Raw genomic sequence first — 15,298 nt, 5'->3', positions numbered from 1 at the left:
TTTCCAGCTCCGATACTGATGTCCAATTTGACATTTGAATCTTTCTAAGAATAACTCTATCTCTGGCACAGAATACTTCTTTGGTATATCACTAAAATCATTGGGATGAAAGTTCCACTTCCTTTTAGGTACATGCCAGCTGTAAAGTAAGCAGAAGGACCATGAATTAGACTGGGAGGTAGCTAAGACAGCAATACGAGTAGGCCATTCAGCCCATCACTAATACAATCATTGACCATGACCGATTGAACTCTTCAATGCTTTTTACCCATACTATCCCCATAACCCTTTGCCACTGATAATCAGGAATATATCAATCTCTACTGTAAACAAGCTCAAAGACCGAGCTTCCACAGCCCTCTGGGATATGCCAATGATTTATCACAGTCTGAGTAAAAAGATTTCTCCTCATCTTGGTCCTAAGTGGCATTCTCCTATTTTTCACAGTTCTAAACTCCTCTAACAGGGGAAACATCTTACCTGCACCACCTCTGTGTATCTCTTTAAGCATTTTTCAGATTTCAAAGAGATCACCTCTTATTCAACAAAACAGTAGAAAATAGAGACAGAGTTTGCCCAATCCTTCTTCATAGGACAGTCCCACCATCTCAGAAATGAATACGGTAAACATTATTTCTCAGACAATAATACCCATCCTCAGGAAAGGAGACCAAAACTGCACATGATACTCCAAATGCAGTTGACTCAGGGACTCCAGATGGACATGAGACTTTTCTGAACAGTGTGACTACACCATACCAAACATGGTCACTCACATTAGCAAGTGTGTCCCAGGCAAGGGGACTTTCAAACAGGAGAAGTTCTTTGATTCTGTGCAAGCAGAAGACTGGAGTGCAAAGCATATAGTGACTGTAAATGTACTGCAGGGCTAACTATCCATCCAAAGTGAGGCTCACCAAGCGTGGAAACAATTCACCAACGAAAATAACTTTGCCTATTTTGTGCACCACCCTTCCCCACTCTACTTAGAAGGCTGACGAACTGTGTAGCATTCCTTCTCAATGTACAGTCCCCATTCCATATACTGACACTCAGCACATTTTATGCCATTTTTATTATCTTCCCCTCTCCAGTAATTGCTGAAGGAGTGTTGCTGGAAGTTAACTGAATACTTAAAAAAATTCTGTTAAGCTCTGACCCTGCAAACTGATGGTTCAGTGGTTAGCGCTGTTGTCTCAGTGTGCCAGTACCCTGGGTTTGATTCTAGCCTCAGATGACTGTTTGTGTAAAGGTTGCACCTTCTCCCTGTGTCCGTGTGAGTTTCCTCCAGGTGCTCTGGTTTCTTCCTCAGTCCAACGACGCGCAAGTTAAGTGGATTGGCCATGCCAAATTATCCATAGTCTGCACTGGAGGGCAGGGTAGGTCGGTTAGCCATGGGGAATGCGGGATTATGGAAGGTGGGGGTCTGGGTGGGATACTCTTCAGAGGGTCATTGTAGACATGATGTGCTGAATTGCCTCTTTCCACACCATAGGGACTCTATTCTATGATTCTAATGCTCGCAGGATCAGCACTGGATGTTACTGACAGACTGGATGGACAGTTATTCCGTTTCCATGCATCAAAGGGTGTGGGACTGTCCTTAGGTATTTCCCCCAAATCGTTAGCCATAAACTGGAGAGAGGTATGGCGAAAACGTCTTTCACCTGAATTGCCACCAAAATTACAATGGGCTTAGCCGGAGGAAATTTATGGTCAGGGGCCACCTTCAGTGTTATTTTAGATTGAAGATTCTGAAATTGGAGTTTTGCCAAAACCACCATGAGAGTGACAGATACAAGAGACAGCCTACAGAAGAGCCGAAGTAATTTGATGGGCTAAGGCATAGAAGTATATGACTATCACTGGTCAACATGGAAACAGCCTGAATCAGGTGATTGTCGGGTATGTTTCACAGAAATGCAGTCATACTGCCCCGCAGGAGAACATGCATCCCACCTTGCCTGTGAAAGAGCAATCTTATTAGTCCTATTCCCCTGTCTTTTCCCCTAGGCACCGCCCACAATCAAAAATCCCTCTTCAAACATATCCAATTTACTTCTGGAAGTTACTGCTGTTAAATTATTTTGTTGCCTTTCACAGAATGTGGCTGTGCCAACATTTGCTAATTATCTGTCCCAAATTGCCTTTGAGATGATGGTGATGAGCTGCCTTCTTGAACTGCTGCTGTCCATGTAATGTAGGAACAGAAGCAGTGCCATGAGTGACAGAGAGAGTGCTTTTGACCCAGCTACAGTGAAAGATCGGGGAAAAAAAACAGAAGTTGCTGGAAAAGCTCAGCAGGCCTGGCAGTTTCTGTGAAGAAATCTCAGAGTTAATGTTTCGGGTCCGGTGATATTTAAAGTGAAAGATCGATATGGTTTGACATCAGGATGGTGTGGGGTTTAGAGGGAAACTTGCAGGTGATGGTGTTCCCATGTGTCTACTGCCAGCGTCCTTGTAGATCTGCTGCCTTCACCTATTCAAGCAGACTCAAAGTTCTCAATAAACCTGGGGAGATCCCCCTAATTTAAAGCAGAAAATGTGGACTGAAATGTCAGACTATTGAACTGGTGCCAATTTCTCTTAATAGGACAAACTGGCTGTATTTAAAGTAATTCACAGGCTGTCAGATTCCATGTGCCACTTCTATATAATGACCATGAAGTAAATGATCATATGCTCGAAAATAAAAATGACAAAAAACTTAATATAAAAGATGTCTTCTGCTGCGTTATGGCTCAACTATAAAACATTAATAGTTTGAAGACATAAATATCCCGCCACCAGGAGGCATAACTAAATGGCATGTATTGTTTGAGTATTACAGTTTGCAATTCTGATTTTAATCCTTAAAGTTTTAAATTTTGTGAACATAAAATAATATTAATTCAGAATTTAAGTGCAACGAGTAATCTTCTCACAGCCATTGCATTCCACCAGGCACTCAATGCCTGGGCCATGAATGATTCTGTGTCTTGGCCTGAAAAATACTACAGCTACACAATTCTTTGCAATGGCATTGTTTAACGTTAACAGTGCCAAGTGTAGAGTCCTGTTCCACACCATAGATTGCGACAAGCAGCTAATAAAGAGAAAGGTGGCTATTTGACCAGCTTCTGTAAGAGATTTGAAGCAGTTGAGGTGCTCCAAAGGCTCAGACTGCCGAGACGGATGGTTTGCCACACCCTCTGGTCTCCACTTACACCACTACCACCCTCAAAGTAAAATCAGGGTTCAGAAAGCTGGTTTATAATCATCATCATTTATGGTTTCTATTTGTTGTTGCAGATGGTCATTTCTAACATGCACAGAGCCACCTGTTGTGTATTCTGTTGTGAATGTGGGGCCTAATTGCAGACCTTTCAAGAGTTTCACAGTGAGGACAAAAGTGAAGAAGTTAAACAGAATTACTACTTTTTTATTTTGCCTCGCAAGCAAAGATACTGAAGTGTACGGGTGAATGTGATTGGTGTGCATTGCAGAGCAGAATGTGCATGAGGAAGTTGGTTACGTCTACCCACGAGCAGCATCTCCATACCAGTTATGTTAACGTTTGGCCAGCTGTACTCTCTATAGGTCTGCACATCGAATTCTGATTGACTGACAAGTAAGGAGGGTTATTTGTAGCACCACAGCTGTGGACGATTTGCAGTAACTTTTGTACCCATGCTGGTGAACTTTACAGCTACCCATACAATTGTGCTTAGTGCGTTTAGTAGCAGGAAGAAAATACCATTCCTCTGCCACACCCTCCAAGAGACCTTTTTATTGCATTGAGAAAAGTTGGTTGGACATAGGCATTCTACTTACGTTAAGTACATCAGCTCATATGTGTGAACCTTATCTACCTTGGCATGCAAACCAATGCAGTTAGTGGGTGCAGATCTTCAGTGTATTTTCAAACACTGTCCACTCTACAGCTCTGTGTACATGGGACAGGGCCAGTGCTTATCCTCACTATCCTACGTTCTGGTCCTCTAACTTCCTGTTGGAGAGGTCATTGTTTTAGGATCAGATGTAGTAGTTACAAACAGAGATGACAAGAAATTAAGATAACAAAGTGTGAAGCTGGATGAACACAGCAGCCCAAGCAGCATCTCAGGAGCACAAAAACTGACGTTTCGGGCCTAGACCCTTCATCAGAGAGGGTCTGATGAAGGGTCTAGGCCCGAAACATCAGATTTTGTGCTCCTGAGATGCTGCTTGGCCTGCTGTGTTCATCCAGCTTCACACTTTGTTATCTCAGATTCTCCAGCATCTGCAGTTCCCATTATCACATGACAAGAAATTACTTCTCCAAAGGTCCATGAATCTGTGGAGTTCACCAACCCAGAGTACAGTGGATGCTGGACAGTGAGTAAATTTAAAGAGAAAATTGACAGATTTCTGTCACATCTGTTGGAACTCTTTGAGGAGGAAATGAACAAAGGAATCCCAGTGGATGTGATTATTTGAATTTCCAGGCTTTTGACAAGGTGCCTTTGCCACCTATTCAATCAAACCTTTTCTCTTTGGATCCTTATCCAGTTCCTTTTTGAAAGCAGTCACTTAATTTGATCCACTACATTCTCTGATAGTGTAGTCCAGGTTAAATTTTCCAATATTGTCCATTAATATTTCAGTCTTTCAGCATATGCCCTTGGGCTGGGGTTTCAATTTCTTTGATCGATTGATTTATTGTTACATGCACTGGAATACAGTAAAAAACTTTGTTTACGAATGGTACAGGCAGATCATAGTAAATAAAAGATGTACAGATCAAAAAGACTTAAGACTTAGACCGAGGTATACAGGTTACATTGCGCAGGGTGTGTGCTAGGCGAGATCAACGCTAGCAAGATCTGTGTTATTTGAGATTAGAGGGTCCATTCATCAGTCTTTGATCTTCTGTGATGATACAGATAATTTCTTGACTGTTCTATCACTGTGGCTAAAGAGTCTGGGATGATCAAATTGATTGGTTGAACATTTAGGACTAAGGGTGGAAGATCATCTGAATGAAAATGTTATGAATCTTTACATTCTGTATCCCGATGCTCTGTTGAAGCTCTCTTGTTGAGTTTGGCAGATTTCTGGGCACTAAGGGAATGAAGGAATACAAGGACAGGGCATGAAAGTGGCAGTAGACCATTAGTCACAATTGCACTGAATGCTGGAGCAGACTTCCAGAGCCAAGCAGTTTGGTCCATGCTCCGATTCCAAATGATCCTGTGTAACAAATGCCATAGACATGTAAGTTGTTGCTAATTAGACCATAAGACCATAAGATATAGAAATAGAAGTAGGCCATGCAGCCCATCAAGTCAACTCCACCATTCAATGGCTGATTGTCTGAAATATCCTATTAAATACAAAAGCAATTGAAAACCAACTTCAAGCACTGTATGATCAGAAATGGACAAACACCCTCACAAAAAATCATATGAAACCACTACTTTTATACTTAAGGCTTCAACTACCATAGTCAGATCTGAATCTCTCACACAACATTTTCATTCATCACAATTTTATTTTCCTGTATAGGATGTGTTTACCATCAGCAAGACCAGGATTTATTTCTTGTCATTATTTGCCCTTGAACTGAGTGACTTGTGAGGCCATTTCAGAAGGCAAATGAGAGCCAACCATTTTACTGTGGGTCTGGAATGACCTATAGGCCAGCTTTCTCAACCCCTAAACTATATTAGTGAGCCAGAGGAGTTGTTATGACAATCTGTAATAGCCTCGTGGTCACCATCACTGAAATTATCTTTCAACACTAGATTTTTTTAAAAATCACATTTGAATTTAAATTCTGCAAGCTGTGGTGGTGGGATTTGAACTCATCTCCCTAGAGTATCAGCCTGGATCCTCAAATCAGAAACCTGATAACATTTCCCCTCAACAACCATTGTTCCAGCATCTTCTATTCTCAGGGACTATAAAGGGAACGCCTCAACTAAATGAGGGCATTATGTCGTGATCTTTGCTCGTACTGCCTTATTCTCCATTTAACATCGATGTCTCTTCCCCTCAGAAACTCAGCAGAAACACAGTAATAAAGCAAAGCAGGGGAGAATTTACACATATGGCTGTCCAGTAGATTTGAATTGAAGAAAGGTAGATTGACAGGAATTCAAGGCTGCAAGAGAGTGCACAAAATGCCCCTTCAGGGACAGAACAACAGCTGAGTAACCCAATGTCATAAAACATTATTGCTGCTATTGATATCCGAGCTTCTAGTCACAAGCGTCTGTCGAGGGCCATACATTTGCCAGAGTGCCTCAGGCCCTTGACAATAATTTGATCTTGAAAATACAACAAGAATCAGGTCAAGGTAGGCAGCAACCGTGATGTCGGACATGTGCCCGAACAGAGGAATGAGGGTGGAAAACAAAATTGACCCTGGGCAACACCTTCCCTTCGTTCTTATCATCAACTCCGAATATCAAATTGGAGACCTCCGAATAGCCACCTGTTTAACAGTTAAGATTTAGAATAACAAGTATTGGACCATGCAAAGTATTGATCGACCTGCCTTAATTCCTCTTTGCCACTTAAAGCCTTAAATGTGTGATTCATTAACTACAAAGTAACGATAGGAATTTTAAGAGTGGGAAGCAGTTAAAATGGAGGGATTCCATTTATTGCTCTGTTCCTGACAATCTCTGTTTTTTTTTAATGCCATTTAGTTCTGACTGCCAACTTAAACTGGAGACTCCTGCATGAATATTCAACCAATATTGCTTACATGCAGTCCATACTCCCTCATATACAACAACCCTTACCCTTGGGCTGATGAGCTGAGTGAGCATGGCTCTGTGGCACTGAAAGCCATTCAAGTGGGAGGAACAGAAAGGAATGTCGCAGTTGTATGCAATAGTAGAGTGACAGACATTGGCATTGTTCTGGGTAGTCTGGGACCAGAAGGCAGCGTTGCCTGTCTCGTACTAGGAGTCAGGACATCTGTGCAGGGCTGAGATAGCCATGCAGTGAAAGAGGAAGGATCCACTCATTGTCCATGCTTGTACCAGTGCTGTGGTAGGAAGAAAGAGGCTCTGCAAAGACTGTATGAGGAGCTGAAACAAACTTGAGAAGCAGAACCTCAAACTGATAATCTCTGGAGTATACCTGTGATCCCTAAATTGGCAGCAGGCAATTGAGATTAGAAGAATGAATATGTGACTACAGAATTAAGTAGGTTACAGTTCATGGGGCACTGGCACCAGCACCTGAGATTTGTACTACTGGTTCAGCCTACGCCTGAATTGCTCTAGTGTTACACTGAGCCTCCTAACTAGAAAAGTAAAGATCATTTTAAACTAAGTGTGGGAGAAAGGGTTCAAAATTGGGAAAATCTGGTAAATCAAGGAATAATGACAAGACAAGAAAGCAAGGTATTAATATGTTTCATGACAAAAGGATAGGGTGGCACGATGGCTCAGTGGTTAGCACTGCAGCCTCACAGCACCAGGGACCTGGTTCAATTCCAGCCTTGGGCAACTGTCCATGTGGACTTTGCACATTCTCCCCGTGTCTGCTTGGGTTTCCTCCTAAAGTCTAAAGATGTGCAGGTAAGGTGGATTGGCCACGCTAAATTGCCTGTGGTGTTCAGGGATTCCTAGAATAGGTGTGTTAAAGGGGTCTGGGTGGGATGCTCTGAGGGTTGGTGTGGGATGAAGGGCCTGTTTCCATACTGTAGGGATTCTGTGACTATGACAACACAGTTGCATATCCAAGAATAAAAATGACAAACTAAAACTAAGTCACTAGGTTCGGCTACAGATTACAAAACAATAATTGGACAAAATGCACTTAACATGCGATACAAAACAGAAAAACTGAAAGTGCAAATAGAATTAAGTACGCATGATCTGACAGCCATTTTACATGGCTGCAAGATGGTATTGATTGCAGTTTGAACATAGAAGTGTACATGATATTTAGGTAGGACAGGAAGCAAGGAAAAAATGGAGGGGTGTGTCTGTTCATTAGGTAAGGTATCACCCATTGTTGTCACCACCAGCGATTACTCACTAATGAGTCCGATTGTCCACTTGGGAAATTTCATTTCACTGGTCATGGGTTCTGTAGGTCCTGGTATGCTGGTGAGCCCAATCCTAGATCAGCACCTCCAACCACATATTTAGCAGGAGTTTCCAGGAGGTGGAATTGGTCTGAGGCCTCAAGATTGCTGGTATTCCTTTCTCTGGGTCTTTACCCAAATTCCCACTTTCCGACAGCTGTTCTTGAAGAATTGTGTCCCTCATTCAGGTGTTTCCATCAAGTTGGTTTCTTCTGAATGAGGGTCTCCCATGCGTTCACATCTATATTGCATTTCTTGGGGGAAGCCTCAGTAACTACTTTTAAACACTTCCTTTGTCTGCTTCTTAATCTAAGGCTTTCTTTCAGCACAATAGCAAGAAATGACTTAAGTTTCAGGCAATTAGGATGTAGAAGTGGTTTATGTAGAAGTGAGAAATGAAGGTAAGAAGTCACTTATGGAAATGGAGTGATATTTTAGACTTGTTTTTTAAATAGGTGAAACCCAAGTTAACCCAGCCTTGTACAAGTAGATCTGAAACAAAAATGGAAAATGCTGGTGAAATTCAGCAGGTCTGGCAGCATCTGTGCGAAGAAAGAAGAGCTAACATTTCGAGTCCAGTGACTCTTCATTGGAACGGATAGCAGCTATGAGAAATGGATCTAAAATGGGTATTGTGGAATACATCTTTTCTGACCTTGGTTAGTATTACCAATAACGTTCTGAGATTGCTCTCATTGTTCAGGATCCTTGCCTTACCAGTGAAATGCTTTTGAGTTCAATTTATTAATAATGAAACTTGACCCACAGCACTGGTTTGTGGAATGCCCTGAAAATTCATTAATAACGGTATCCAAAAAAACAAATGTGTTTCAAGTCTTAATTTCATACCCAATTTATGTATTAATAAAGAACATATCTATTAATAGCTACAAAGAGAGAGACATTTTAAGGTAGCCTACATCATACACACAGACATGCCTGCTGTATGATACAGTAAGGCATATCATATTTAAATGAGAATTGTACTTAATTTGTTTTTTTTAATAAAAATGCATCTCACAGGAAATGAAAACATTAATGATGTTTGTTTACCTTTTGCTGCTCCCCTCACCTCCTCTCCCTGAGTTAGGCCATTACAGTACCACAAACTTTCCAAGGATGTAATTTTATGGTCATGCTTTGAAATCTGGAATTGTGCTTTTCCAAAAATGGTTTTAAAAATATGGTAGTTTGATAATTGAATTGGCAAGTTAGAGAGATTTAATTTGAATTCTAAACTCGGCAGTCATTCAAACCTAATTCTTCTACATTGGACACTTTTTACCAGCTCTCAACAATGCTATTTGCAGGCACTGAATTGTCACATGGCTCCTTTCTTTTTAGGAAAAGTGCAATATTTTGATTGTACCTTTGCAAAAGTCACACTAGCCTTATGGAAGCACATGCATACACTGTGCACAAGGGCTCTTTATGATCCAAGGCTTTTTGAATATAAGTGCTTAAACAGATTCTAATTTCACATAAATCTGGCCACAGTTAATCATGTCTGCATTCCTAATACATTTTATGAGGTCAAAACTTGTGGACCAAGTTATTCCATGCAGCTGAGACCTGGCACAATATTGATTGCTAGTCTGCTGATGCTGCCTGCAGATGAGCATCTTATCAGTTCCCCCTTTACCCCTGCAGCATTAAAAAAAATTATATTCCTCTAATTTCAGACCTCCTCCCCAAGGCATTTTTGAAGAACAAAGGTTGATATATAACATCCTTGCTGTCGCCTGTGTTGGCTATTATCTATCACAAAAAATGAAATAAATTAAAATGAGAAAATGTTTTACCTCGGGTTTATTTTTATACATGATGTGGTTTGTGATCTAATGCTAATCTACAAAAGCAATGCAGATACAATGAATCTTTAACAGTCTGCAAGATTTCGGACTTGAGTTTGTGTGGATATAGGCAATGGAACACGGAAAGCAACCACGAAAGAGAGAGAGAGAGAGAGAGAGAAATCCCTTTGACCTGGAGTTCCTTTGCAGAAATCGTCTCCTTTCCGGAGGATTGAGTGATCTGACATTGAACAAAAAATATGCCTCACTGGTATCTGTGTTCTCTTTTGTACTTCTCTTCCACTAACCATGCTCCCACCTATGAAAAATCAGCAAATAAAAAGTTACATTAACCCCACCCTGACCTTTACGACATAATACACTGCGCCTGATGGCTGCCTTTGGAGCTTCATTGAAAAGCTGTCAGTCTTTGCAATCCAAAGTATAGCCTAGGGAGCATTTACTGGATAATTAATATATTAAATGCATGAAAAATAGTTACACAGGCACATCGTCAGCTTTTCAAGGGGGTAAAGAAGGATATGGCCTGTGAACCATCAATATACAAGCATCCCTGAATGGCAGTCATAAAGCTGCACATAATTTTATAGCTTCATTCATGTGGCATGCTGTAGAGGAAAGCCATATTTTCTCATAGAAATCACTTTCGGCTCCTTGTGAAAACTAAAGAGCCAGTGTCAGTCACAAACTTGATAAGCTGTACTTGCAGGAAAAGGATGAAAAGGGTTGTTATTTTGTCCTTTTCCGAACCTGAAGGTTTCTTTTAGGGAGAAAAATGGGAAGTGGTTACGAAACCCAGCCACACTAAGTGGCTGCCTTGATGGTTTTCATAAAATTGTTTTTGCCTTGTTTCTTTCTTTAAATAAAAGGAAAGTTCACCCAGCAAAAATAATTGAACTAGATTTCAATGGATGGAATTTGAATGCTCAGTTTTGTTTCTGACTTTCTCCATACACAAAGTGAAATGCAAAAATAAGTAAAATAAACTGGGTTAGGATAGTCTGCAATCAGCTTTTCTCTATTAAAGCACTGGTTAAAACTCAAAGTTCAATGCATTTCCTCCTTTACTGTGCTTCATAATTACTCTACACTGCCTGATATTTTCACGGCACATTAACTGTGTCACATGATCCTCTCTGTGTCCGCCTATCTGTTACCCAAAAGACCCCCTTAGACCTTGACATTATTAATAGTCCTATTCATTAAATATTACTCTTGTAGAATGGAAAGCATAATATTGGCCTGAAGATAGGAGCGGAGAGAAGGAATAAGTAAAATTAATTTTCTGGAGCAAAGTCTATGATTTTTGAAATGACAGTCTATACTGCTAACATTTTTAATGTGACATAAATGGCATTTGCCACAATTTGCAATAAAAATAGCAGTAGAAGCTGGTTATGGTATTCAGCGCTATTTAAACAGTCCAATGATATAATACATTATCAACATCATTATCAGTTATGCTATTTATTTGCATTTAAGTCTGATTGAGTAAAGTTGTGTATTCCAGCATCAATGGCCATATGAAACAAGAGATACCAATTTTATCATATGGCAGTGGGTAAAAATCCACTTGAAATGTGGAGTACTATTAGAACTTCTTCCATACCAAATTACATAATACTTTTTATTTAATCAGATAATACAATTATGGAAAGCCCTTTGAGATTCCCCTCTAATGTACTGTGCAATATTTAAATATATCTCATGGCAGAAAATAACTTTAAATGATTTAATATAGAAACAAAATCACATTCAATGATCTTGAATTTAAACAAAAAATGAGCAATTTCTGCATTTGCAACATTAAAAGAGAAGATTTCCCTGTGCATTAAGCATTGTAAAATTTTTAGCACATTTACAAATCATGATGTCAATGCTCATGAAGCATGGAAGAAAGCTGTCTTCCAAATTCGTCTGCTGGACAGTTGGCTTAGCATTCTACAAAATTTTACCAAGCTTTTCCCTTTATTCATTTACCTTCTACTAAATCTACCTACAATTATGAAATGTGTCATCACAACTTCTGAAAAAAAATACAACTCATAAGATCAAGGAGCAAGCACCCAAACTTAGACTGAGAAGACTTCTTGCTTTTAGAGATAGGTGAAGCAGATGAAACAAAGCCTTATGTCTGTTTTCATGGCTAGAATTTCCTGGAATAGATTACTAACCTGAAACCGGAGGCTTTAGCTTTTGTGAGGCATAATTCTACAAACATGGAAAACCACGAGATTCTTCCAGTCTTACTACCTTTCATTGGCATATTGTAAGGATTGATGGGTTTACAATCAACCTCTTTGGTGACATATTTTCCATGGCTACCAATTCCTGGAGTGGAACTCCAACTAAAGCTTCTGGCTCAGAGGTAGGGGTGTTATCCATTGACTCGCAAGACATCCTCATTCCCATAGCTGTGGCTGTGGAAAAGACATAGGTACAAAGGACAGAGGTTTAGGTCCTATTAGTTTCCCAGGAAAAGGTCAGCCCATGATGTATACTTACTCCAGCGTAGTCTTCAAAAAGTGTAGGCCAGACGCCCTGCTCTCCTATGAGCTGTGCTTAAACTGTACTTGTCTTCAAGCAAGTTTCAGTCTCAAGGCCGTTGAAATTAAAGTAATTTTATGTAGTGATTGGAACAAGGTCAATCAGGTGGACATCACAGAATATGAGTTCCTGGTTAGACTAGGTTAACAGTCCCAATCAGGGAGTCCTGGCTGACAGATATAAACAGAAGTGTCAGGGGTTCTTCTCAATCCAGAAGATGGCTCTGAGCTAGCTGGGTCAGTGTCATGTACTATGCATGTATAAATAAAGGGTGACTTGGTGATTGGATTCCGGTCTTTGTGAAATTATTTCACCCAACATCCAATGTGGTCTTTTGTAAACACCATACAGATGTACACAGTGATTGAAACTAATGAATATGCACTTAACACGACTTAAACTACCCACATTTAATCAATTAAGTCAGGCATATCGAACAGAACAATTTCCTATACAATTATTGTCAAATTGCCTTGTACATTATTTCATGGGCACAGCTTGTTTTGGCTATAAATAAATGCTCTGCAAAGAGTTTGTACCTGGAAAATGTACCGTTACCCATTATACTTAATCCCTTCGAAATGCTTCCAGGATGAAATATAAGCTATTCAATAATGAATTAGGCAAATCACAATTTATAAAGTGGGGACCATATATGGTCACTTCTGAAAAATATTTGTCAATGTCATTCCATCCCCTATTAAAGTGAGAAAGAAAAAGTTAAGTCCATGAGAAAAAAAGGCTGAAAACGGGAGATGGGAACAAGGAATTGCCAAATATAACAAAGACAGCATAAGTAGCAAGAGGAAACAGGTGATTGATTGGTTGAAATAAAAGATTTTGATTTTACACCATATCACCAAAAAAGGGACAGCATGTGGAGAAAGTAGAAAGGTAGAAGGTATAGCTGAGAATATGCATTCGCTGCATTGATCAACGATTTATCAAATTTCAATAAATCCACCATCTAAAATGCTGACGTGGAGCTAAAGAAACTGTAATTACAAATTAAATACAGCAAAAAAAAGTGATAGCATTTTGAAACAACAAATTGTTCCAGTTGGTGGTAAAGATTCATGAAACTTAGCATTATTGAATATGCATTTAATCAGACCATTTGGTATTATAGAGTCTATGTACCGTGACTCCCTCCTAAGTCACTGAGTGAACAGTCATAGTCCATTAGTCTAAAGTAATATGTATGAGGAGCCACCGTTCCTTAGGGTGTAGTAACCATTTCTGCTCCCCAGTTGTCCCCATTAAATCATTAAACCTCAGGACAATCCTCCTTTACAAACCATCACCAAACCCTCCAAAACAGAACTTTAAAAACATGTTAAAGACCATTTAATGCAACCACATTAATGATCCTTACTATCCTAGAATTCAAGTTGGTATGTTACTTGAAAACCAAGTTATTTAACTGTAACCATGGAGAACATAATCAGTAGGAATTCATGTTGATGAAGAGTTGATGCTTGTCGTATTTTCATCTCTGTTCAATATGTTATTCCAGCATTCTTTCATTCTTTGGCTCTTTTACAAAGTGACTTGTCTATATGTTGATTAATCCAAATGCTATATTACTTTGTAACTGTATAAAATCAGGACTACATTTAACCCTTGACCATGTACAATCTATTATATGACTATCAGCCCAGATTGTGGAGCTTCTTATTTTCTGAAATGCATTAGCTTGGCTCATTTATCAGTCTTGTAGCCTAGAATCAGGTGTTCTACTTTTATTTTAGTTCACTCGTGGGACGTGGATGTCGCTGGCTGGCCAGCATTTATTGTCCATCCCTAGTTGCCCTTATGGTACCTTCTTGAACCACTGCGGTCCATGTGCTGTAAGTTGACCCACAATGCCCTGAGGGAGGGAATTCCTGGATTTTCATACTGCGATAGTGAAGAAATTGTGACCCCTGGAGGGGATCTTGCAGCTGGTGGTGTTCACATGTATCTGCTGCCCTGGTCCTTCTAGAAAGAAGTGGTTGTAGGTTTGGAAAATGCTGCCTGAGGGGCCTTAGTGAATTTCTGCATCTCACAGATAGTACACACATGTGGTGTGTCAATGGTGGAGAGAGTCAATGCTTGTGAATGTGTTGTCAATCAAGTGGGGCTGTGTTGTTCTGGATGGTGTCAAACATCTTGAGTGTTGTTGGAGCTGCACTGATCAAGCCAAGTGGGTCATTCTCCATCACACTCCCAACTTGTGCCTTGTAGATGGCAGACAGGTTTTGGGCAGTCAGGGGGTGAATTACTTGCTACAGTATTCCTAGCTTCTGACCTGCTCTTTATGTGGTCAGTCTAGTTGAATTTCTGGTAAGTGGTAACCCCCAGGTTGTTGATAGTCAGGGATTCAGTGATGGTAATGCCTTTGAATGTCAAGGGGCAGTGTTTAGATGGCCTTTTATTGAAAATGGTCATTGCTTGGCATTTGTCTGGTGTAAATGTTACTTTCCATTTGTCAGCCCAAGCATGAAAAATGTCCAAATCTGGCTGCATTTGAACATGGAGTGCTTCAGTATCTGAGGAGTCCCAAATAGTGCTGAACATTGTGCACTGATTGGTGAACTCCCAACTTTGACCTATAGTGGAGGGAAAATCATTGATGAAGCAGCTGAAGATGGTTGGGTCTAGGACACTAGCCTGAGGAAATCCTGCAGAGATGTCCTGGAGCTGAGATGATTGACCTCCAAAAACCACAACCATCTTCCTTTGTGCCAACTTTGACTGGAGAATTTGCCCCCTGACCCCCATTGATTCAGTTTTGTTAGGGATCCTCAATGCCACACTGAGGCTAGACTGACGGGGTGATGATTGGTTGGTTGCATTTGTCCTGCTTTTTGTGTGGAGGATAAATCAA

Source organism: Stegostoma tigrinum, chromosome 27 (assembly GCF_030684315.1).
Source record: "Stegostoma tigrinum isolate sSteTig4 chromosome 27, sSteTig4.hap1, whole genome shotgun sequence".
NCBI classification, from domain to species: Eukaryota; Metazoa; Chordata; class Chondrichthyes; order Orectolobiformes; family Stegostomatidae; genus Stegostoma; species Stegostoma tigrinum.
Note: the sequence above shows the minus strand (reverse complement) of the source record.